Source organism: Trachurus trachurus, assembly GCF_905171665.1.
Source record: "Trachurus trachurus genome assembly, chromosome: 24".
NCBI lineage: Eukaryota > Metazoa > Chordata > Actinopteri > Carangiformes > Carangidae > Trachurus > Trachurus trachurus.
The window spans coordinates 7,821,248-7,847,568 of NC_139910.1; the positions used below are offsets into that span (position 1 = coordinate 7,821,248).

Sequence of the window (26,321 nt, forward strand, 5' to 3'; positions counted from 1 at the left end):
GATATTTAAAGGGATAGTTCAACATTTTGGCAGGTAAATTCATGTTTAACTGCTGATGCACGTTCCCGTCGGGGGCAGTTTTTCCGCAAGCAGTCTCTGCATTTCCCTCTAAAACAACTCTGTCTCGTAACGTTCTGTTATTATCGCATAGCTCGGTGAATGTGCAGGTCACAACTTGTCCACCAGAGCGTTTTGAAGTTATTGGATTGTGTATTTGATGAGTTTGATGAGGGAAACCAAGAAATCCCATGAGCCTCCGGAGCATAGCTCTGAGCAGCTCACGACTCTGCTCCGCCATTCTAAAAATATCTTGCATCGACAAATAAAGGTAACAAACCTACTGCTATGACTGTAGTGGGCCAATTTGCCAAAATGTTGAACTATCCCTTTAAGATACAGGCCTGGAAATGATTTTGAATGAACCACATTAAGAAAAACATAACGTTTTAGCTTGTAATTTGTACCAAAGAAACTTTTAGAAGTTTTGCTTTGCTTTTTTTAAATGTATACATGAGCTCTGTGAAAATCAAGCTGCCGCTGTTTTATGGTGGAAAACAAGCTAAAGCGTGAATCTGATCTCTTTGGGGTGTTCGTCACTCCAAAACGAGAGGCACACCAGGACTGTTGCTAAATATTTTCGAGCCACAAGAAAAGTTTTTTAATCCGTCCACAAGAGAGAGAGACGGCAGCAGCAGCAGCAGCAGCAGCAGCAGAGTGTTTCATGTAGTTCCACTTCCTGAGTCCCTTCACAGCAGGACGCCACTCAGCCTGTTACTTCTTTAAACTATCAAGTCAGGAAAAATGAGCGCCGCTGTGTCATTTGTTCAAACTAATTCCAGCGTGACCGACATCACTATATTCTGACTGACACTGCTCTGTTCATTCGAGGCGTCGTCTCAGCTGCTTCGCTCCGAGCGCCGGGCGAGCAGGTGCATGACGTCAGGTTTGTTTGTTTGCAGGTAATGTAAAAGTTGTGAGACTGTGTGAGACGGTTGCATTTGTCTTTGTTACATCTGTGGTGTCTGAATCACCCCCATTCATTTCACATGGGAATCGTATAACACGAGAAGCAACATCAGAGACTGAAAAATAAAGCCAACATGGAAGAGCCAAAAACCGCACTTCCTCTTCGGGCCACTTGAGGCACCGAAAGTGATTCAATCCCCATGGACATCTATAGCCTATTAAAATGTCCAACTGTCCAGAAATAAACACGTTTACAGCTTAGTACAAAACAGCTAATTTCCTCCTTCCTCAGCACATGCCCCACCTCTTTGCCCATATTTGGGTACGCTGGGAGTTAAGGGCGGAGTCACACACTGCCAAGATGGCGACGGCAAAGCAGCTTCAAATTCACATTGATGTCAGTTTTGCCTTTCTGTAACAACATACATGTCCCCTGCTGAAGTGCACTGAGTGATCAATTGCACTGCTTTAAATGTTTAATTTACAGATCATTACAATTGAAATATTTAGCTTTTTTTTTTCGCTGTGTGTGACTGTTGGTTCGTAACATTGTTTTTTCTTTGACGTCTTCACCCTGACAGCTGTGGACCGACCAATCTTCAATTAAGGAACAAAAATGAACAGACAATGTCAAATTTCACACACGGCGGCACACACGCAGCTGAAACCAGAGGATTTGTTCACCAGCAGCATCACAGCAACACAACTTCCAGGTGGCTTAGCTGCATGTTTAGCTTCAGGCTAACAACAACAGCACGAGCCACAAGCCGAGCTGGGAGCATAATAAAGTATTTAAGGACAGTGTTGCGTAAAACATAAAGATTACATCACCTCGCCTTGGGCAGTATAATGCTATACACAGACTTTGGTGTGACTTTGACTTGTATATAAATATATATTTATGCATTTGTCTCTGTGTGTGTGTGTGTGTGTGCCACAGGCTTTGCTGGCAGACACTGTGGTCTTTGATATGTTTTCCATTCACCAGGGAAGAACTTTAATATTCCAACAGTAGAGCTGACACACACACACACAAACGTTTGTACTTCTATCTTTGTCAGGACGCTCATCGACATCCTGCGTCCCCTTACCCAAACCTTAACCATCACTACAACACGATTAACCCTAACCTGGAACTAAACCAGACTCTAACCTGAACCTTAAAGACCCATCAAACAGCTCTTTGAAGTCTTGAAGCACCGGTCCTCACAGGGACGGTAGCCTATCATCAGAGACAGACACACCCACCCACACCATCACGTACACACCGACTGCTCGTACGCCGCCTCCAGCTTCACAACAGTGGCGCTGCGCCCCACAGGGCCGGTCAGCGGGAGAATCACACTCTCTGCAAACAGAAATGAGTCTCACTCCCTCCGATTCATCAGCAATTCATCCGCTTTTATTTCACTTTAAAAAAAACTGTGCTGTGTTTTAAAACGTTTTCTGCAGCTGGAGTCGGCTGTGCCCACTTCTGACTGGGACTCGTGTCCTCGTGTGACACTAAAAGAGTTGTCGCGATAGTTTCAGAGTCCAATGTACCCTGTTAACTATATGAAAAGTATTTTCTCAGCATTCTAAGTAATAATAGCTTTCTCTTTTTCCAATCTTTTCTTCAAAAATCTTCATCCCACAACATTGTCACTCAGTCAGTCAGTCACTGGTATTTACCCTCGAGCCAAAAAGTCACACAAAGTAGTAAATGGTTCAGACCTCCAACAAAGGTTGTAACTTTATCTATCAACTCTATCACTCAGTCACTCAGTCAGTTGGTGACATTCACTCTGCTGCTGCGGATCAGCCAAAAAAAAAGGAAAAGTAAACTTAGGTGAACGCTCACTTCTTCAAAGGCCTGTCAGAGGATTAAAAGTTTGGTGTAATTAGGTTTAACTCAACTTTTAATCAAGTTAAATCAACTTTAAGATTCAATGTCAAGGCTCATACAAAATACAATTACATCACCGAGAGTCTTCACAAGTATAGAAGTACAGAAATGTGTGTGTGTGTGTGTGTGTGTGTGTGTTGTTGTGGTGTGTGTTTTTCATTTGGCCTGCCGCCAGCAGTTCACTCAGCTGGTCTGAAGTGAAACAAGGAGACAAGCGGAGCGTGCTGGTGGCAACATTCAGCTGTCACTCTCAATATCCCAGTCGCACACAAAACAACGCACACACACACTCACTGGTGCACACACTCTGAGAGCTGCTCTCGTATTTCTCACACACAATGCTCTGCCTAATTAGGGTTGTAATGTGAACAAAGGCAGCAGTCCTATCTGCCACAGCAGACCTCTGAGCGCTCAAGTTCAGACAGGAAACCTCTTAGTGAAGTCATGTGGGGCCCTTCATTTGTCTCACTGTCTCACACATACACACACACACACACACAGACACAAGTGCAGATGGCTTACCGACGCACAGTTCAAACAGAAGACAGATACTAAACTGGGACCCGGTGCTGATGACGTCAGCCCTCGTGTGTCACGGCCCCTTCACGTACAGAACCGTCGCTCGGGATCAGCGGTTCTGAACCGAACTCCTCCTGACAGGACGGGAGCAGGATGAAGCCTCAGATGACAAAAGTTGAAAGTAGTTGAGGAGGAGCAGGATTTACTGTTCACCAGAGATCCATCAGATTGGATGAACTCACTATTTCATGGTCATTCATTATGAGTTCGCTTGTGTTAGAATACGGCACAGGTGACTACGGAGAGCAGGTGGAGATAATGTTTTTTTTTTTTTTTTTTACCATGAAAGACTCTGGTGAAAGACTAACTTCCTGTTCTACCTCCCTGCACAGAAAGAAAATCAATCAGTTCATATGTAGCTACTGTAGGCATACATACATTCTCTCCTTCTGTTGTAGCCATTTAGTTTGCTTAAAGGGATAGTTCAACATTTTGGCAAATTGGCCCATTGCCATAATCGCTATAGACATACCAGTAGGTCCTTTACCTTTATTTGTCGGTGCAAGCTATTTTTAGAGCGGCAGAGCAGAGTCGTAGCGTAGCTCTGAGCAGCTCACGGCTCTGCTCCGCCGTTCTAAAAATAGCTTGCACCGACAAATAAAGGTACGAACCTACTGCTATGACTGTAGGGATTATGGCAATGGGCCAATTTGCCAAAATGTTGAACTATCCCTTTAAAACATAATTTTTAGTTTCTGCACACACATCAGTTATGGTTATGTTGACTTGGAAAATTATTTTGTGTCATTTTCATGTAGAAACAATTAAGCAGCAATTTATAATTTCTTAGTCATTGTAGCATCACATGATTTGGTCACATCATTAGGAGGTTGGTAGTCAGTCTTAATGTTGGAGGCTGTGGTCGGAAAAAAAATGTAAGGGCTTTAAGTGGCTCATTTCCTTAATGTGATGGTATTTTTGTTATTCTTTGGAATTTATGATTAATATTGAACTAAGTTTTGTCATCGTTTTCAAATGCTTTTGGAACTGAAACCTTTCGGTGCGTTCAAATGCCACAGACTGCTCATCGTCCACAGCATGGTACTGTATGCCACGACACCTTCATTTGTGTTCATAACACATGCACATACTGTAGGCACAAACACACCTGCATTCACACAGCTGTATCTCACCAGATGTTGGCTACGAAGCACACTGGTTGTTTGCTCAGCTGTTTACTTTTCCTGCAGTTTAGGGATTTTACTGTGAATTTTCTCTGCTTGGATTTTGGTGAAATGTTATGATATTTTGTTTCAGATTATGTCGTTTTTGATTAAGTACGATTTAAAAGAAAACCTGAACTCATTTTTAGAAACACTACAAAAGTTTCTGGTTATTGTTTGATGTGCAGGTTGAGGGAGGTCACAGCGTTTTGTCCACACTCTCAGACGAATGATTCGATTTCTGGCAGGTCAGAATGTTTTTGCTTGCGCTCTCAGTAAATCTGCATTGTTGACCTTCACACAAAAGTCACATCCTGACTGGGCAGGATAACCGATTAAAACACGCAAGTACGAGCTTCGCCTGGCGTCGGCTGTTCTTAAGAGATTTTACGAGCGCACCGTCACCCAGCAGGGCGCGCGTTAATTTTAATAGAGTCTTAATGTTGAGGAGATGGAAATATACTTCAGTACAGTAACTTAATATTGTGTTTTATTTAGTCGCAGATCGTGTGTCGGTGGAAGCCAGAAAATGATTCTCAATGCAATCTATTGCTTTGTTTACTTGATATAAAATGTCGAATGGAAAACTGAATGAGCTTCTAATAAACCAGTGGGACGGGCTTGGTTAACTTTTTTTTTTTTCTTTTTGGCTCACACACACACACACACATAGAGAGGAAAACACACATCCACACTCACACAAAAATCTCTCTCGCACACACAAACACGCACACACACAGACGCGTCCCTCTCCTCCTGCCAGTAATGAAGCAGATAATAAGCTGCTTCACGCTCTGCTGTAGCAAAACCAAAATCAAAACACTGTTGATTTAAGAATCAAAATGCGTACACTCATGGGTTTTTCATCTTCCATGCTCAGTGGCAATGATGAGGTAGAGTTTCAGTGTGTGTGTGTGTGTGTTTGTGTTTGTGTCTGTGTGTGTGTTCAAGCTGTATATCAAAAGCCTGAGGAGCAGGCAGTGGGTTTGCTTGGCGGCGTTGAGAATCCATTCCTCGTGCTTCCCACCTCATTTCAGCTCTCCGTATTTTCAAGAAATGATTCTCTGACTTTGACAGTGATGTCGTCACTGAAAGAGGTTGTTTTTTTTTCTTTTTCTTTTGGGGAAATTTTCTGAAGTTGTCAAAGAAGGAAACAGAGGAAAAATAAATCATGCAAATATTTTGATACTGGAAAGAGACAAGATAATAAAACCTGCAGAAATTAAGTATTGATGAAAAGTGCAGCAACACTGGGGACTTATGGAGAAAATATAAACAAGATGAACAGGAATAGGAAAAAAACAGACTAAATGTGTAATTTGTATGCTTGAAGGAGCTGATGTCTGTTCACAAAAACAGCTGTTAAAGATACAAGAGGTTACTGACACTGTCACTTTCCACATCTTAACCATTACAAATAACCATCTTTCTCTCTCTTTAGTAGCTGTTTTCCCTCCTGACTGTAGCTCAGCCTTTGTATCCATCGATCAGAAAGCTTTGAATAGTAGGTTGGGCACATGGATACTGGTTTAGACCAGTTTAGATCAGATCTGCTAAACAGAACTCATTTAGTAAACATTTAGCTCTTCAATGGCGTCTAACCTGTGGTGCTCCCCAAGGCTCCACCCTCGGCCCCTTGTTGTTCTCTACTTACATGCTTCCATTAACTCATATTATCCACAAACACAATCTCTGTCATTGTTATGTAAACAACACCAGGATCTATGTCCCACTAACAGTGAAAAAGGAAACATACAGTAATCAAGTGCTGAATGCTCCACAACATCAAGGAATACTATCTGCCACAGGCCTCCTCCAATCACACTTCCTCCAGCTGCAAGTCCTTCCTCACTCGCTCAGACTTTGAGAGGGCCATACATTCATTCATAATCATGTCCTAACTGTAATTCACTGGATTCAGGTTTAAGCCAAAACAGCTCTCAACTCTGCAGTTAATACAGATTACAAATTTCTACTCTCAGCTCTGTAAAGCACTTTACAAAAGGTTTATCATTGTCTTTATCATTATTGATCCTACATATTTTGAGAATACAGAAGTAGTGTAAGTTTTTGACAAACTTCTTGTTAGATCTGACTTTGCTATTTGAGGCAACTACTTCCACATTTCTTCCTGTTTGTTGTTCTCATGTGCAGATTTTACATTAATGACCCTATCGTCCTCTTGGGGGAGCCTAAACACAGTGCAAATTTATTGCATTTTAAACAATATGACACCGACTATAACAATGAGATACACAGCTCTCTGCATAAAAATGTCTTAAAATGAACATTCAAACATTTGTAAAAGCTTCAGGAGAGAGGTTTGTTATGTAGCTCCGATATGGATGTTAAACATTATAAAAACAATATAATCCCTCCTGTATTCCTGCTGTTTGTATTGGTTCTACCCTCAGTGACAACAGCAACAATACAATCAAAAACACATAGAAATTGTTTTGCGTGACCCCATTTCAAATAAAGAAAACCCAAACTCACTATAACAATATAAAGAGAAGAAACATTTGAGAGCAACATGTTTTCACATGGAGCATCAAAAATGTTTTGTATGTGTTTCTGTTGGATCTGAGCTGTCTTTGGCCTGGCTGTCCATCAAACCTGCAGAACTGAAGATACACACACTGTATAGAAATATACGGATATATTTGTACTTGCATGTTTTTCCCATATCAGTCATATCAGTGATGTGTCTGTCACGGTGCTATTTATTCCTGACATGGTTTCATGGCACTCTTCAGAGTTTCTTGTCTGTTTATTTATTTAAGGAGCATCCTCCTGAACCTGTTGCACTTTTTCCATCACTAAAAATGTGGTTTAATGGACAAATGTGGTGTTATAAAAAAAAAAACATATGTATATATATATAAAAGCTTGTCCAAATTCTTATTTTGCTCCTTAGCTGAGTCATAAAAGTAAATTTGTGTATTTTCTTGGAGGTGCACAACACAATGTCATGGCCAGGTTCATTCTCATAAATGGTTTGTCTTCTACTTGTGTTTACATAAAGTAAGCACTGATAGGAAAACTGTTAATATCTAAAACATCTTCTACCACATCACACTAACCTGAAGGCTCCGTACCAAAACAGGAACGCTCTTAAAGCAGAAGTAAGCGATCCAGTTGTTTTGGCTAACTTTCTGTCAGAGCAGAGCAGAGTGACTGACAGACCCGTGTTTTGGACCAAACACTCAATATAAGTGATTGCTGTCGGAAGATATAACTATTTAAGACTAATATTAACACAATATTTCGCTTACTTCTGCTTTAATAACACTCACAGCTAACTACAGGTCACATAGAACTATGTATTAATGCATTAACAAACCAAACATAACGGCTTTTATCAAAAGACCGTGTAAGATTATTAAAGGTCCCGTAAGTCCCATTTTGTTGGTGTTTTATTCAAAGTTGTGATTTCCTTAAGATGATTCAAGGTAAGAGCATCTCAGTTTAGTTTTATGTTTCTACTCTACTACCAGAGCTCTAGTAAAGCCAGACACAGGTAATGGGACTGTAGCCTACTACTGCTACTTTTAAACCTACTTCTTTAATGAAACTCATGGTCAGTCAGCACTGAAATTCGCTGAGCAGGCAAATTCGGGCTAAAATGCCTCAGCTAGATTAAGGCGACATTAAAGCAAGTGCATGGAAGGAGCATCTACCGACAGCATCGTGATGGCGCTGCATAAAGAGGAATTATGGAAGAAATATGATTCGCCTAGGCGGCGGCTCACGACACAAAGCCGTCAAGCAGCTCATCCTTTTTCAGGGCTCCGACTCCTGGAGGTAGAGTAAGTATACTCCCTTAACTCTTGAGTAAGCAGGTTTGCAATAGCCATGATAATATAGGTTTTATTCCAAGTGCAGCTCACAAGGCAACACAATGGAAACTTTAAAAGTAATCCAATGTATAAAACAACAGTTTGGAAAACAAAAATGCATCAGATTCCATGTAAACACTTGACAAAGTCCTGTTTCATTTCCTGCTGTTTCATTGTGACATCACAAAGTTACAAAAGTCCTGACGGCTGATTTTAAAGGAGACATATCATGCCCCCTTTCTGCAAATTAAAATAGTTCCCAGGTGTCTTAAAGACATATCTGTGACATGCTTTGGTCAAAATACCCCAAGGATCAAACACCACAGCTCTGTTTTCATCTTCTCAAAACAGCCCTGTTCAGAACGGCTGGTTTCAGTGCCTGTCCCTTTAAATGCAAATGAACTGCTGCTTGCCCCGCCCCTTCTACCGGTCCCAGGTAGGGGTGGGATTATGCAAATTCGAATCCTAGTTACATCACTGGAAGACAACTGAGGGAACGTAAAAACCACGTGGATTTCAACCTAAAGGGAGCCTGCACATTACGGATTTTTTTGTCAATTCTCACATTTTGGGGCCGGAAGGCAAGACAAACACCCAAATACATGTTAGAGAGCCTTCAAAAAGTGATATTTCCATAATATGTCCCCTTTAAGGCTCTGTTTCTGAATGCAGGCTGCGTGCATTTCTCTGTGGCCTACAGTATTAATATAGCTCATAGAGCTGCTTTACAGTATAATAAAAAAAGTTACAGAAATTTCACTTATAGTTTATGGAAACCTTCAATAGGAATTAAGCAGATATAGGAAACTGGAACATCTCTTGTGCTGTAGGGTTCACAAACACGATGGTGTTTGTGACTGTGTATCTCTGAACATTATGAGACATCATGAGCAAGATATGACCGAAGAACATTACTACACTATATTAAGATATAAATATCATACAGTATATTATACAACATTTTCCATTATACTTAGTTTAATTTAATGGTTCCATCAAGACACAGACTAAAAACGCTGGTGGTCAAAACAAGATGAAAATGTGCTTCATTTTGTTTCTTCCTTCAGCTCCCTCATTATTTTGGAAACAACAAAAACACTGATCTTCAGACTTTTCCCCAGTCCAGTTCACGTAGACAATTAGACAGGATTTAGTTGAGATTGTGATTCCTTTTTTTTTTCCTTTCTTTCTCAGCTCTATGATGCTCACTGGTACATGTTCGTGTCACAAAATACTATGTGCGGTCCACTAACAATCAGGATTAGCAGGCAGTTTGTCCACATATACGCTCACCAACCAACACTTTTAATTGGCATCATCCAAAAATCCCTGCGAGTCTTGTCAGAACAGAAAAACCTCAGCAGCACATGACGCCGAGTGGTTGGTCAGTTAAACCTCTGCAGCCACTTAGTCAAACTTGTGTCCTATCATGTTTCTCTTTTTTTTTTTTTTTTTTTCTTTTATTTTACAATACAGGACAATACAGGACAGACAACAAACAAAACAAGGTGTAAACAACATCAAATAACAACAACTACAGTTTGTGGTTTTGTGTTTGTGTGTGTGTGTGTGTGTGTGTGGGGGGGGTATCACTAGTGGCCTTGAATGAAGACAGAAAATAAATGAATAAATAAACATAGAAATGGGTAGACAAAATTGCGAAATATGCCAAAAACACTATTATGAGAAGAGACAGAGATGAAAAGGTTGGTAGGTAGAAAAATAAACAAATAAATACAAATAACAATAACAAATAAATACAAATAAATAAATGGGGAGAGAAACAGGAAAAAACAAAACAAAAACGCAACGGGATCACAACAGTATGGAGAGTGGATGGATGAGGAGGGGGATCCCAGAATTTATTGTATAGAATTTATAGTACACCTCGGGTCCCTGCTGACCCTTAGGGGACTGGCCCGCCGCCCCCCCAACACCTCAAGAACCCCCCACCCCCACCCCGTGTGCCCCGGACTGCGTGCGGCCCAACACCTTACCCTATATCTAACTGTGTCTGCAATTTCATATTCTATTATTATTATTTTATTATTATTTTTTTTTCCTTTTAATTAATTAATTATTTTAAGAAATGTGTATGTTGTGCATTAAAACCAGGGAAAGGGGGTGTTATGAAGTGTCCCCTTTCCTTTACCTAAGCTAGTGTGATGTGCATTAAAAAAGCTGATGAGCCACCCGGGAATGGTCCGGGGCAGAGAGGCGAGGGGAGGCCGGGAGGGGCAAGGAGACGACAGGCCAAGATCCCCCATGCTTGGCCCAGCAGGGGCCCGAGTAATGCTAATATTAATAGATTAAGTTTAAAGGGAGTTATTATAGTAATAGTGGTAGTGTGGTCTGTTATCCTTCCCCCTCCTCCTCCTCCAAAAAAAAAAAAAAAAAAAAAAAAAAAAAAAAACAGAAAGGAAGAGAAAAAGAAATAATTTTTAATAATAAGAATAGCAACTGCAATAATGACAACATGGCAATAGATGGTAGTGTTAATTATGATGAGAACGGTAGTGGTGGTGTGTATGAGAAACAAACAAACAGAAATAAATTCATTAATTATTTTTTTTTTTTTCTTTCCCTTTCCCTTAAAGTATATATATAAATAAGTATATATTAATAATGATAATAATAATAATAATAATAATAATAATAATAATAATAATTATAATAATGAAAATAATAATAACGAGAAGAAAATAGAATAAAAAAAATAAAAATAAAAAGTTTTAAATAAAAAATAAAAAGATTAGATGGATTAGTTGTAATGAACCACCAAATAAACAAACAAACAAAAAAACAGAAAATAAATAAATAAAAAAAAAATTACCTCATTAAGGTGTTTAGTGAGGTGTATGGTGTGTGGTGTATTTTGGTGCCCAGGCAAAGAGAGGGGCAGAAAACAGCTAAGGTGGATGATTTAATATTATCTTTTGTGGGTCATGATTGTAAGAAAGTGATGAATGGTTCCCAGGTGACCTGATTATTGTCAGAGGAGTTTGTATTTTCCAGGGCGATATAATCAATGATCTGATTTTTCCAGTGTGTAATATGAATGGACTTCCGTGATTTCCAGTTCATGAGGATGGTTTTTTTGGCAATAGTTAGCGCCACGAGAAGTAAACGACCGTGTTTATTGTCCAGATTTAATGCAGATAAATCACCTAACAAACAGAGGGAGGGGGATAAAGGGATGTGGCAGCCCATAATTTGTGATAGGTTGTCTATAATGTTTTCCCAGAAGTGTTGGACAGGTGTGCAGTGCCAGGTTGCGTGGATGTAAGTGTCTGTGCAGATTTGTGTGCAGTGTGAACAGGTACCAGAAGAGAAGCCCATTTTTTGCATTTTCTGTCCGGTTAAATGAGCTCTATGGATAATTTTGTATTGTATAAGCTGTAGGTTGGTGTTTTTTGTCATAAAATAAATGTTTTGACAGATTTGAGACCAGAAGTCGGCATCGGGAGCAATGGAGAGATCTGATTCCCATTTAATTGAGGGTATGGAGAGTGTTGTATCGGATTGTAGTAATAATTTGTATATTTTTGAAAGGAGTTTTTTTGAGGAGGATATGTTGATGAATGTAGAGGTTGAAGGAGGAAGGTCTAAATTTATTTTTCTTTTTTTCATTTTTGAGTTAATAGATGATGAAATCTGTAGATATTGTAGAAATTGTTGGCTCCCGATGCCGAAGTTCTGAGCTAGGAGAGGAAATGGAGCCAGAGTGTTATTGTTGAAGATGTGTTTGAGGTGAGTGATTCCTTTATCTATCCATGTGCTGAAATATAGTGATTGTTTGTTGCTGGTGAAGTCCGGGTTGTGCCAAATTGGGGTGAAGAGTGAGGGTGCCAAGGTGGAGTTAGTGATATTGTGAAATTTCCACCAGGCTGTCAGAGTGGATGATATTGTAGGATTTTGGAAACAGGGGTGTTTTTTAACAGACTGACTGAGAAATGGTAGATCTGAAAGTTGGATGTCCTTACTAACTGCTTGTTCTATATCTAACCAAGTATTATCTGACTGGGTGGGGTGAGTCCATTTGTAGATATAGCGGAGTTGATTTGAAAGTGAATAGTAGTGAAAATTTGGTGCATTGAGTCCGCCTAGTATTTTTGTTTTCTGAAGGGTGGCCAGTTTGATTCTTGGGGGTTTATTTTTCCAGTAAAACTTATTGATGGATGAATCAAGGGAGTTAAACCAGGTGGGAGATGGGTGAGTCGGGATCATTGAGAGGAGGTAGTTAATTTTGGGTAGAATTGTCATTTTAACTGTTGCTATTCTGCCTAATATGGATAGTGGGAGGTTCATCCATCGCTGGAGGTCATCGTTTATTGTTTTGAGTAGAGGAGTGAAATTAAGATTAATCAACTCTGACAGCCTGGGGGAAATGTGGATCCCTAGATAGGTGATGTGACTTGTGCAGAAGGGAATGGGTAATGTATGGGCTGCCACATCCACACTGTTGGAGTTTAGTGGGAGTATGGAGGATTTGTTCCAATTAATAGAATAGTCTGAGATATAAGAAAATGAGTTGATGACTTTGATTACTTCTTGTAGTGATGGTTGTGGATTCTGAATAAAAAGTAATATATCATCCGCATAAAGACTGATTTTATGGTGCATATTGGGCGTTTGGATTCCAGTTATGAGGGGGTTTTGGCGAATTGCTGCTGCTAAGGGTTCTATGAAAATGGTGAACAAAAGGGGGGAGAGTGGGCATCCTTGTCTGGTCCCCCTGTGCAGTGTGAAGTTTTGTGAAGTGTGTCCGTTAGTGATGACTGTGGCTGTAGGTGAAGTGTACAGTGTTTTGACCCAGTTAATGAACGATTCCCCAAAGCCAAATCTATGGAGGGTTTTGATGAGGAATGACCAGTTTACTCTGTCGAAGGCTTTCTCTGCATCTAAGGTAGCTATAATGGTTTTATGGTGAGGTGAGGCAGAATGGTGCATTAGATTGAAGAGTCTGCGTGTGTTGTTAAATGAATTCCTTCCTTTGATAAATCCTGTTTGGTCCGGGTGAATAATGGATGGAATTATTTCTTCTAATCTATGGGAGAGTGCTTTACTAATGATTTTTATATCAACGTTAAGGAGTGAGATGGGGCGGTAGCTTGAGGGCAGTGTGGGGTCTTTATTGGGTTTGAGGAGAAGTATGATTGATGCTGTATTCATGTTAGGTGAAAATTTGGAGTTTTGCTGAGTTTCAGTTATCATTCTGTGGAAAAGTGGGGCTAAGGTGGACCAGAAATGTTTATAAAATTCAGCAGGGAAGCCATCAGGACCCGGTGCTTTATTATTGGGCATTCTATTGAGGGCGGAGTGGATTTCTTCACTTGTTAGGGGAGTGTCTAATATCTGTTTTTGTTCTTTGGAAAGTTGAGGTATATCTAGGTTGGAAAGAAAGGAACTGATGTCATCTTCCTTTGCGACATTGTCTGAGGAGTACAGGTTGATATAAAAATCTCTGAATGTTTGATTTATTTCATCCGGTGAATTTGTTGGCTTCCCTGCTGAGTTGATGATAGTGGTGATTGCTGATTTTTCCCTATTTCGTTTTATTTGATTTGCCAGGTATTTGCCAGATTTGTTGTTGTGATGAAAGTTTTCTTGCCGGAGTCTACTGATTACAAAGTTTGTTTTCTTGTTCAAGATTTCATTTATTTGTAATTTATATTGTCTTAATTTCTTCTCATTTTCTTCAGATGGATTAGTGGCATTGATGGTTTCAAGTTGTTTAATGTTTTGTTTTAATTCTAATTCTTGTATGATTTCTTTCTTTTTCTTATAAGCAGAGTGAGAGATGATTAGTCCTCTTAGTACAGCTTTACCTGTTTCCCATATAAGGGTTGGTGATGACTCTGGGGAATCGTTCGTCTCCAGGAAGGATGCCCACTCCCTTTTGATAAGGTTGATAAATTCAGGGTCTTTCAGGAGGGATATGTTAAAGCGCCATCTGGTGACTGGTTTGTGTGGACTAGGTGGGTGCCAGTTAAATGATACAGGGGCATGGTCACTGATGATGATGGGGTGGATCAGGTGATCAGAAATATTTGGGGTGATTGAGTTACTGGTGAGGAAGAAATCGATGCGTGAGTATGAGTGATGGACTGGTGAAAAAAAAGTATAGTCTCTTGTAGTAGGATGTTGTAGACGCCAACTATCGCCAAGACCAAAATCTCTCATGAACTGGATTATTGTTTCTGTGGATTGCCAGGTGCGTTTGATGCTGGGAGTGTTGGATCTATCTACTGATGGGTCTATTACTGTGTTGAAGTCACCGCCAATTACTATTGGAGAGTCAGAAATGTTTGATATGGAAGTGAAGAAGTTGTAAAAAAAGGATGGGTCATCTGTGTTTGGGCCATATAGATTTCCAATTGTCAGTGGACTATTGTTGATGGTTATATTAATGATAATGAAACGTCCTTCTGGGTCTGTGATTGTGGTGTTATGAGTGAATGCAACTGATTTGCTGATCAAAATACAAACTCCTCTTTGTCTTTTATTATAATGAGATGCAAATGAGTGAGTAAACTGGGATGATTTTAATTTAATATTGTCTGATTCTGAGAGGTGTGTTTCCTGTAATAAGCAAATGTCTGCATGGAGTGAGGTAAGGTGATTGAATATTTTAATTTTCTTTGCCTGGGTACCAAAACCACGAACATTCCATGAAATAAATTTTAATGCTGACATGGAGTGAGATGGTTAAGTTTTTTTTTCCTTTTTCTTAAATGAACAGTTCAGGTGTGTGTGTGTGTGTGTGTGTGTGTGTGTGTGTGTGTGTGTGTGTGTGTGTGTGTGTGTGTGTGTGTGTGTGTGTGTGTGTGAGACACGAAACAAACAAAAGACAGTAACAACAAAGCAAAGGAACAGAACAAACAACAGAGCGAATTGCGGTGCATTTTTTTTTTTTTTTTTTTTTTAGCAGTGCAGTGAGAAAGGTGCGACAATATTTACATTCATACATTTAGCCCATGTTTAAGGAGAAGCAGAGGAGTGGGGAGGGGAGGGGAGAGCGGAGGGAGAGGAGGGTTTCTTTAGTAGAGCCAGGGAGTAATGTCCTTATCTTTAAACAACTGTCCATCTATGTAAAGTTTGTCCACTGAAATGATTGCTCGCTTACCGTCTCTGATCATCTGCTTGCGGATGGGAAAAAGTTGTTTGCGTCGGAGGATGATTTCTGGAGGGTACTGGTCGTTGATGCCATAGTCCGTGCCTTTTAACTGTCTGCCTTGCCGCTGTATCAGTTCTTTTTGCTTGAAGTGCTCGAACTTGACGATTATGGGCCGGGGTCGGGTGGAGTTAGTGTGTTTCTGTCCCAGACGGTGAACGCGGTGGAAAGTGATGTCGTTGACTGTGTCGATGGGAAGTTTGAGCTGTTTAAGCATGAAGTCCTTAACTGCTTTCTCGGGTTGATCTGCGGCCGCGGGTGGTTCAGGGATGCCGGTGAAAATCATGTTGTCCCTCATGCTGCGTGCTTGCAGGTCCAGAATTGTCTCTTTCATGATTTTGTTTTCCGTTGTGAGTGAGGAAAGCTGGGTGATTACAGATGAAAGCTGGGTGGACATGGATGAGACGGTATGCTGGAGTGACTTATTTTCTTGTGTGAGTGTGTCTAGTTGGAGTTGGCTGAACTCTAAACTGTTGCGGAGCAGTTGAAATTCTTTGTGGAGAATCTCGATGAGAGCGACTCTGCCGTCCAGGCCAGTAAGTTTATTGTCTATAGTTGTGAACATGTTGAGTACCTCGGAGCAGCACGGTGGTGTCAGTGAAGGGGGGGAAGCGGGTGGTGAAGCGGAGTCCGAGGAAACAGTTGAGTTCGAGGTGCGTGGTTTTTTGGATTTCTGTGAGCGGCCCATGGTGCAGTAACTGTTGAAGTATTCGTCGATGTAGTCCTCGAGGGGATCCAGGTTTGTGTTTGTAATCCGGTTTGAAAAATGGGGGGAAAAAATCAAAGATTCGGGCGAGATATTTTTGTTTCGGGGCTGTCTAGCAGCAGGCTGCCATCTTGTCTCTCGCACAGTCTCGCGATCGTTGCAGTCACGCTGTCATCACGCAGTCCACGCTGTCATCACGCAGTTTCTCTTTAAAATGAGCTCATGCTATAAATCTTACTGGGTCCTCATATCGGTGCCACGGAGAGCAGGAAAATCCCTGTTTTGAATGTTGCATCCTGATTTCCTTGACACTTGTGTTATTATTCGGTTCCAGTATGTTGTTGGAAGAGTTACTCAAGTCTGGCTGTATTAACCCAGGAGTGTATGGGGTGTGCGCGTGTGTTTTGCGCCACTCGTCTGTCTCCAGCGAGGGTTTAAAGTAGGGGTGGTTAATTGGCCCAATTTCCCGATTCGATTCGATTACGATTATTGAAGTCTCGATTCGATTACAGACCGATTTTCGATTATTAACGATTATCGATTCGATTTTTCGATTATTAATGATTATTGTTATGATTATTATCAGTCAGTTGCTGAATTATTATTAGCCTATTTTTATTTATTGAAAACCACAGATTAATTTTCTCTTTGTGCGTTGATTGCTTGTTGGCTCATTTCTTGATTCTTGGATTTTTTGTTACAATAAGTTACTTTAACTGATCATGGACCCTTTGTATTTTTGGAAGTGTCACAAAGGAGATTTAAATTAGTAAATCTATTTTTTTGAAAGACAGATGCAACACATATTTTACTGTAGGCTTTAGATAATGTACACATAAAAACAGAACACAACACACGTAACTAGTGATCAAATAATATTGCTCTGGAACAACCAGCTTGCACACATTTTACTTTAGCCTACTGACCACAGTTATAAAAACAGAGCACGCTGTGTAACTTCAACTTCAGTGATCAAATCATTGCCCTGGAACAACCAGATTCTTATGGAGGAAGACCAGCTGGTCCTCATGTTGTGACGTGTTAACAGCGCTAAAGCCAGAATTAAAACAGTTTTTAGCAGCTTTACTGCTATGTTTGTAGCGATGCTAATTTCTGTTAGCCCGTCTATGGTGTTTTACATTATACAACGTTAGCATTAAGCTAGCGGACTTTATGCTTCAAAAGCAAGCTCACTGCTGTCTGTCCCATAGAAAAACATGACAGCGGCAGCCTAGTGTGGAACATGAACCACGTGACCGCGCTGGCGGCGACATCAAAAGCTGTCGCCACTCAATTGTATCAATCTTTGTCTCGCTCCGGCACCGTTAGCACCTTGTTAGAACCTTGTTAGCAACTGCACACTTGCTCGCTGGCTCAGTTACACAGCCTCTTGTTATGACAGACAGACCGCTCCACCTTGTGGTTAAATCCTGTACATCCAGTAATAAGAGGACTCGCCTTTGTATTACAATTTAAAAAATATTAAAAAAAAAAAAAAAATTGAAATTTTTTTTTTTTTTTTTTTTTTTTTTTTTTTAAATATAAATAATCGATTTTTGGAAAATTAATAATCGATTCATAATCGGTCATTTAATAATCGCGATTAATCGATTATCGATTTTTTTCACCACCCCTAGTTTAAAGAGGGATTGAATTAGAGGAAGGATAGCTTTCAAGTAGGGATTAGGCTAAAGCTGGGTCTCTCAGGGTTATTATTCAATAGCCGGTGAGTGGCATCGGGACCCGTAAAGCCCAGCAGAGAGCTGGCTGAGAGTGGCTACTCCATCAGTATTGAATGCAAGAGAGCTCAGGAGTGTGTTTGTGTGTGTGTGTGTGTGTGTGTGTGAATGTGTGTGCTGGACATGGCATTGTTTTAGAATAGTTGGGGATAATAACAGCAATAACTTTGAAAAACTTTCTTTGGGTGACAGAGAAATTGCCAGTGTGTCCACTCAGGAGAGCGCGATGTCTCTCTCTAGTCCATTAAAGCAGAAGTGAGTGGTCCGGTCGTTTTCGCTAATGCTGCGTTCCAGGCAGGCTTTTGAAATCGTAAATTACATCTTCAAGTCACAACTTACGACTTTGTAGCGTTCCAGGCAACCCACTCGTGTTTTTCCGACCTGTTTTACCGGTGAAAGTCACTATAACGGCCACTCGTAACTTCCGACCGGTGAACTCGTACCAGATCGAACTGGTACCACTTCACGGTCGGAAAAATACGAGTTTCCTTGAACGCACCATAACAGTCCTCGTCCCTACGTCGCCACATTCACGGCGTTCCTTGGCTGCACACACAGCCCTGCATGCCGTTCTCTCTCCTCATTGGATAAAAACTGTAGGATACGATAAATGTTTTCTCTTCGGCTCAGAGCAGAGCAGAGTGACTGAGAGACCCGTGTTTCAGTCCAAACACTCTATGTAAGTGATTGCTGTCGGAAGATATAACTATTTAAGACTTATATTAACACAAATATATCACTTACTTCTGCTTTAAGTTCATCGTTACCAGACTGGACCAGACGAGTGGGGGCCAGGCGAATACATGATCTGCAGATGCTGTTTTCTGAACATACATCGGCATTTACAAACGTGCACATATTCCTCGGATCATGCATACACATGGCTTCCCAAAGCGATCCTAGCAGAAATACGCAACTATTCTTATTATTTATTATGAGTTCTGTGAACAATGATACCATCTTGATATTCACACATCATGATTATAGACGCCTGTCTGGAGCCTGATAACAACATGTCCAGTCCCTGTGAAGTTAACGCTGTGAAGCCAGTGAATAAAATTCAAAAACAGTGATGAGTACATAAAATAGCAGATTTCTTTTTACAAGAACATGCATAGCAACAGCACAGAGAAGTGTTTCTGCTGTCACCTTTTTTTAGCACTAAATTAAGCAAAAATATATCAAAGATTATAAAATGTATTACTTAATTGTTCTATTGTAGCTCCTTCAGAAGTATTGCCTAATACTGCTTCTCTAATGTTGAGTCTACGAAACTCCAAAAAACCTAATTTGTCTCTGCAGCTGATTTCACAATGTGTCTTTAACATTTCAGCTGTGGGTTTGTTTTCTCATGAAAAAGACAGAGACGCTGACTCATGTTCCACTGTGTCGACTTCTCCATATCATTTCAACACCTCTATAGATTTTCTGACTTTGGTGATGAAATGTCAGAAGCTGAAACCAACAGCTGATTTTATCAAATCTATTTTTTGGAACTGCATTTATGCATTTTTTTTTTTTTTTTTGCACATTGCAAAAACTTGTGAAACGCTGTGCATCACATATAAACTGCAAGCTTTTACAGAACTTAAACTTCAAACAGCAAAATGTGTAGCAGGCAAAACACAAAAAAAAAAAAAAAACATGGAGTTGGGCAGTAGAAGAATTAAAGTGGGAGAGAATGAAATAAAGAGCACAGAGCTGAAGATGGTTGAGCGCATCTGTTCCAGCTGATGCTGCGAATTTTGCGTCCTTTGGAGATTTTTGGCGCTACAGTGCCACTTGACTGACTTCTCTGAGCCAGCACACACAGGCTTACACAGGGATCAAACACAAACCCTCGGCTCGTGGCTCCTGATTGTCTGTTGGTTTGTCGGGATCATCCTGAGACGCCCGTTCAATGCTGTTGCCAATCACATGAAGACCTCTCATCTCTCACTGTCACAGAGAGCTGCCAGGACTCAGGCCGGATGAAGACGCACCTGAACCACTTCTTGAAAAACTACATTTCTGTTTCCATATGCTCTATAGGTTTGGGGCCAGTTATAGATGAACATATAAATTGCTCCCATGTCTTTTTTTTTTAAAATCCATTATCATTTATTTCACTCGTTGTTTTTCCCACTATGCACGCAGTTTGGACATTTCCAATGTGACTTCATGTTTCATATTAAGATTGTGTTGGACATCAAACTTTCAGAACAAAAAGTAATAAACTACTTAATTGTCAGATAAATTTGCAGCTATACAAAAAGCTCATTGACATAAAGCACCATAATGAAATCCAATATTAACACTAATTCAGTTCATGTACTTTAAACATAGCAACATAATCAGATGTAGGCTGTATTCACGTGGTGTTAATGGGCCAACGTTAGAGAAAAGTGTTGAAAGATGAAAAATAAAAATTGATATGTGACCAATAAAAATCAGGCAAGAGGGAAAAAAACAAAAATAAAAAAAAAAAAAACGTATTCAGAGGTGCAACACAACACACAGGAGATTATATAATCCCTCTGGATACTTTTGCTGGAGGGTTAGGGTTAACCCTAGGGTTAAAAACACTAAATGTCAGGAAGATTCAGAAAAATACTCAGTTATTCTTCAACATTATTTAAAAAACTGACTTTGAATAAACAGATATTTGGGAAAAACTGAATGTATACAGAGTCAGACACCACCTGCAGAAGATTAAAGAGAACAACATCAGTGTTTGCCGCCACCTGCTTGATTGACAAGTGACCTCTGGAAAGTACAGGACAAAAACACAGCAGTGAAGAGCGGCGAAGACGGATGGAAATTAAAGGACGGTCTCAAGTGGCAGATGTTTCAGCAAAAAGCCCAAAAAAGGACACAGTAACAACTATTTCCTTATCTTTGTTTACTGACTTTGAATTTTCTCACAGTTACTACATCTAAGTGACATGAGAAGGGGAAACGGAGCATGAGGAAGTGATAAGATAATAATCAAGCTGTTAACACTGATACAGCGAGGACTCTGCTTTGTCATTGCCCCGTTCGGATCAGCAGATACCACATGAAACACACACCCAGATCCCCTACACACACACTCAGCATTTACCAGAAACAGTAGTGAACAGAAAAGTGCTGCTACAGGCCTCCTGAGCCACACAGTCAGTTTACTGAATCAAAAGCCATCAGTTCAATTCTTCAATATAATATTATAAATATGGTCCAAATTAATATAAATTACATTTTTTTTATATATATATTTTTATAAAACATTTTGAAACACTGACTTTTTAGCTTGAACAAAGGTTAACATCTTGCAAGGTGATACCATTAGAGGCAAATATATAGAGATGAATTTTGCAAAATTTCAATAGTCTTCTGATTGAAAATGACAAAACCATGAATATGGAGCAGAATTATTATGCAACACTGCGTCATGCCATCATGTGGCCTTTGTTTTTAAATTGTGTTTTATGTATTTGTATGTAATGAATAGACTAAAACAAAAAGTTTAAGATTTCATCTTGTTCAGAAAAACACTTGTGTCCAACCTTGAGTATCCTTCTCCTTGAAAGTACACAATATAATATAGCCTAATATATACGTAGATAAGAATATATCAAGAGATACAGTACGTTTGAAAGGTATTTTGGCATATTGGTTTTATGGCCAAAAAAGAATAAAAGCAAAATGAATTATAGATAATTGAACAAATGAGTCTTCTTGGTCTTCTTTACTGCTTATTTTCCTTATTTGAAACTAAACAAATTGACAAATTGCCACACACTGTCTCTAGAAAACTCAAACTCATATGACACAGACACTGACCTCAGGTTCATGGCTGTGATAAGATCAATAACCCTTTTGGCCAAAATGCAATTAAACCTTATGTTTATCATTTCTGTAGTGTTGCTTAATACCACAGTTACTTCCCCTATTCAGATAAGAGGGATATCAATCTCCTTTATCTTTGACTATGAATCAGCGAAAAAGCTACAAGACAAATCTTTCATCTTAATTGCAGTTTACAGCTGTTGATGCAACATTATATTGTCATTATATTCTTTAACTACTTATTCATGTAACATCTGTGGGTGTTTCTTTAACTACTCATCAACTCTTTAAGAGCAACAGGAGTTAAAATTAAATAGGCAAATGTTAAATGACATTAAAGTAAAGAGTTAAACCACGGATAAATGAAATACACACTTTGATTATAAGGGTAACTAAGGCCTACACATTTTATGGTTCTCTTTCAACATATGAACCATCACATGCAAAATTTTACAATTCATCATCAAGAAGTTTGTGTTGCTTCCTTTAATGGTTATCTCTGACATTTAAAAAAGCAAATGCTTAATATTCACTTTTATCTGTGCATGCTCACATTTTAACAGTTATTAATCCTCTGTGCTTTGCTGTCCTATGTTATGATGCAATGATTAAAGTATGTGGCACTTTGACAGCATGTTAACCACATTGAAAAAGACTTGATTTGTTTTCCACATGGCGCTACACTTGGACCAGCTCATTTCACTTTTATATTGGTAACACTAATGTGAAAATACTTCTAAACTCCATCTTTATGCAGATGACACTACTTTATACATTGATTGATGTCTGGATTATTCCAATCAGTTATTTGATAATTATATTAGTCTGTAGAATCTAAATGTGAGTCAATGTAGATAGTTCTAACCCCAACCCTTTTCAACTTTTTATAATGATGCAGAGGATATAGCCTACTGTAAAGGTCTAAAAAGGTCGAAACTCAAGTTGCTCTTGCACACAGTACAACTTTGCACGCCTAAATATTTTTTCTTTCTTTTATTGAATATTAATTTATTTTCTCTCTAATGATTAGTTAATAACTGACCCCAACCATTCACCCACTTAAATAACACAGACACTTGAAAGTGAGGAAGTGATAGGAGGAACGTTTGTGTGAACTGGCATTAGTTTGATAGTAGTCTATTGGCTAGTTGTCTGTTCTTCCTGTGGTCATGATAAACATTACGAAATACCCATGTATGCCCAATTCAGGTTGGTGCATATAAAGAGAGGTCTATGTGGTATTCAGTGGGGAACAGATACTGGCTCAGTGCTCAATTTGCTCTGTAGGCTACCTGTCTGAATCTGTGGAGAGGTAAAAGCTACATACTTATGACTCAAAAAGGAATTTAGGAATTGTTTTGTTATTTGTCACTGCATTAAATTAACTTTTTTTCTCAATTTCTGCAGGATGAAGTGCACCGTGGTTTTTCTTGTGTTGTCCATGGTGGTCCTCATGGCCGAACCTGGAGAGTGTATTTTTGGAATGCTTTTCCATGGAGCTATGCACGGTAAGTCATGAAGTCAATGGGGATCTTAATGACAAATATCACTAGAGCAATTTAACTGCACAATGTGCACGCTCTATTAGCAAAGAACAGTTGTTGCACATTTCATTTTCCATGTGTAGGATTTGTTGTGAAAAGTGTAAAAGGCAGGAAGTCAAACAAAAAAACACACGAGAGAATCCGGTCAATTTTCAAAATAAAACACCGCAATTGACTAATACGATAGGCTGTGTGTTTATTTGTGTTTATTTAATCTAAACAGAGCACGAGATAGATGAACACACAGACCTACACACAGGCTACACATACACACACATACAAACACAAACAGCTGAGGGGCAGAATCGTTGATACGATATGTGTGTGCTTTTGTAGCCTATTTGTGTTTATTTATCTAAACAGAGAGCGAGAGAGATGAACACAGACACTCACACACAAAGCTTGGCAAGGTTTATTGGCAAAATCTGACTATGCTACCCATGAATATACAGTATTATAGTATTATAAAATAAAATTAGTTTGGTTTTCGTAGCCTTATGATTCTTCTTTCATATTTACACATAGCACGCATCTTGCTTTAGAGATCCGAACAGAAAATCCAGCCAGTCAGAGAGCATGTTTAAGGGCAGAGGATGTTGTTATGATGCCATGTAAAGCCTTTTGAGACAAACTGTATGTAAAAATGGGCTCTTTTTGTTTGTTCCATTTAGTTGGCAAGGCGATCCATGGGTAAGGACATGTCCCTCTACATTTATCACATGCATTCAAGTACAAATTTTTAATATTATGATAATGATAATTATTGACAACTTCTTATCTGGACCAACTATTCACTTTTTCAAACAGACTCTTCCATGGGAGAGACAAATCCGATGACACGATGGAGCTTGAGCTTGACAAACGCTCAGTCGAGTACAACCCGGAGCAGCCTCGCTTTAACTGAAGAAGCCAGAGACAACTTCTTTGGTTTTTGATTATATGAAATGTGTCTTGCATGATGACTGAAATGTGCAACAGTCAGAAAAGAATGAGCCTTTTGAAATAAATCTGCAACGACACAGTACTAATCTGCGCTTTATTTGAAAATGCTATTTGATAATGATGATAAGGAGTTTTATTTTTTAATTATCTCACAATATAGTTACCTTCATGCAATTAAAATCTGATTATTATCTTTTATCAACTAATGTTTCTGCAAATATTATTATTTACACTGCACTTTAAAGGACAATTCCAGGCAAATTCAACCTGGGGCTCTAGTTTCCTAATATTTTAGGTCTGTGGTGTAACATTAAAATGTGTATTGGTTTATTTTGAAATGCAAGCTTTTATTTTGATAGAAAAAGGAAGTGACGTAAAAAACACGTGCTAGTCCTGAGTTTATGCTAGTAGTTCAGTGTGCATAAGGAAAAGAGAGTAATCCCTCTTCATCCAGTATAATTTCTCTTCACGTGGCATTGGCTGTGAGTACATTTGTTTGTAGTCATAGTATTTATTTTATAATATTAATATTGAAAGAACTTGATTTGTAGTAACATAATTATTTGATATTTTACATAACATGTAGCTACAGTTGTTAGCATAACTTAGCATCCTTATCATGTATAAGGCTCTGTAAAGGGACATTACAACTGATTTATGTATGTATCCTTTATTGTTTCAGTTTCACCATTTCTGCATTAAAATCCTGCCAACTACAACTAAAGACTGTTCCTTGGAGGTGAAATGCTGAAGGGTTTAGCTTGCTGTTAGGAGAACAGTATAAGGTCTAAAAGAACTCTAACCTTTTTTTTTAATGTCTCCTGTTCTGGTCTGTCCCTGCATCGCCACAGCAGCGTACAATGGGAGGGGACGGATATTAGGCTGTTTGGGCTGTTTACAACCCACAAAACCGCAATTTTGTTTTTACAGACATTGTCTGTGAACCTAAAATATTAGGAAGCAATACCCCTAAGTTGAATTTGCCTAGAATTGTTCTTTAAAGAGGAACTATGCAAGTCTGGTCGCTTTTCCGCTGTTTTGCTAACCTTCCTCCCAGCCATGTGCATTTGTTTACAACAAAGCCGGCAAGAAGTCAATCAATAGAGTGGTACATAATGTTATATTGTATACAATGTTATGACATGTATACTTGTCTAGTTTAATAAACAAGAGATTGCAGGTTACAGGGCGGGGACGCGTTTGCATCGCAGTGCCCAGAGACGAGAGTAGGGACAGGGGGTCGGAGGCTCTGATCTTACAAGGTTAGTTTTCAGCCAAGAGATGCAATAAGTGGCACGCACATGGAAGGCAGAGAACCTCCATTCTCCCTTGTAACAAGTCAAGCCATTCATTTAACCATCACAATTACTCCAAAGCTGTTTAATTAAAGTAAAAATGTAGCATAGTTAAGCTTCAAATCCGGCATAGTTCCTCTTTAAGTCCCATTATGTAGGATGTCCTGATAGTTTGTACTGTGCAAACTGAATAAATAATTATACTTCCCATCTACTTACAGCTGCACTACAGTCTACACGGTCAGCTGTGATGCAATAATTATAAAATCCATTACTTCATTAATCATAGTACAAAGGTTGTATGGGTGCAAGTGTCTGGAATGTCTGGAAACACATAATGAAGACACCATGGACAAGCTGGACAAACGGTCCATCGAGTACAACGCAGGGCAGCCTCCGTTTAACTGAAGAGGCCACAGTGAAAGTGTTCATGATCATATGAAACGCTTACTGTACTGCAAGGGAAAAAAACGGCCAGGAAAGCTCAAACATTTGGAATAAATATGCAATGCAACATGTCAACTCATTTGTCTGTGTTTTATTTGGAAATGATGAGGGCCTTTTTTACTATAAAGCATATAAGTCAATTTCATGTAATTAAAACCTGACTATTAACTTACATTTCCGTAAATATCATAAAACTACCAACTGATCAATGGTAAAACTTTGCTTTAAGCCGAGT

The 26,321-nt window shown here is 39.3% G+C and overlaps 1 protein-coding gene across 3 annotated transcripts in view; it reads right to left on the reverse strand.

Moving 5' to 3' along the window:
• LOC311007906 (exostosin-1) overlaps positions 1 to 26,321 on the reverse strand; it is a gene marked incomplete at both ends in the record, with an annotated part of 283,911 nt that overhangs the window by 89,009 nt on the left and 168,581 nt on the right. The gene's annotated exons all lie outside the window — the stretch shown is intronic.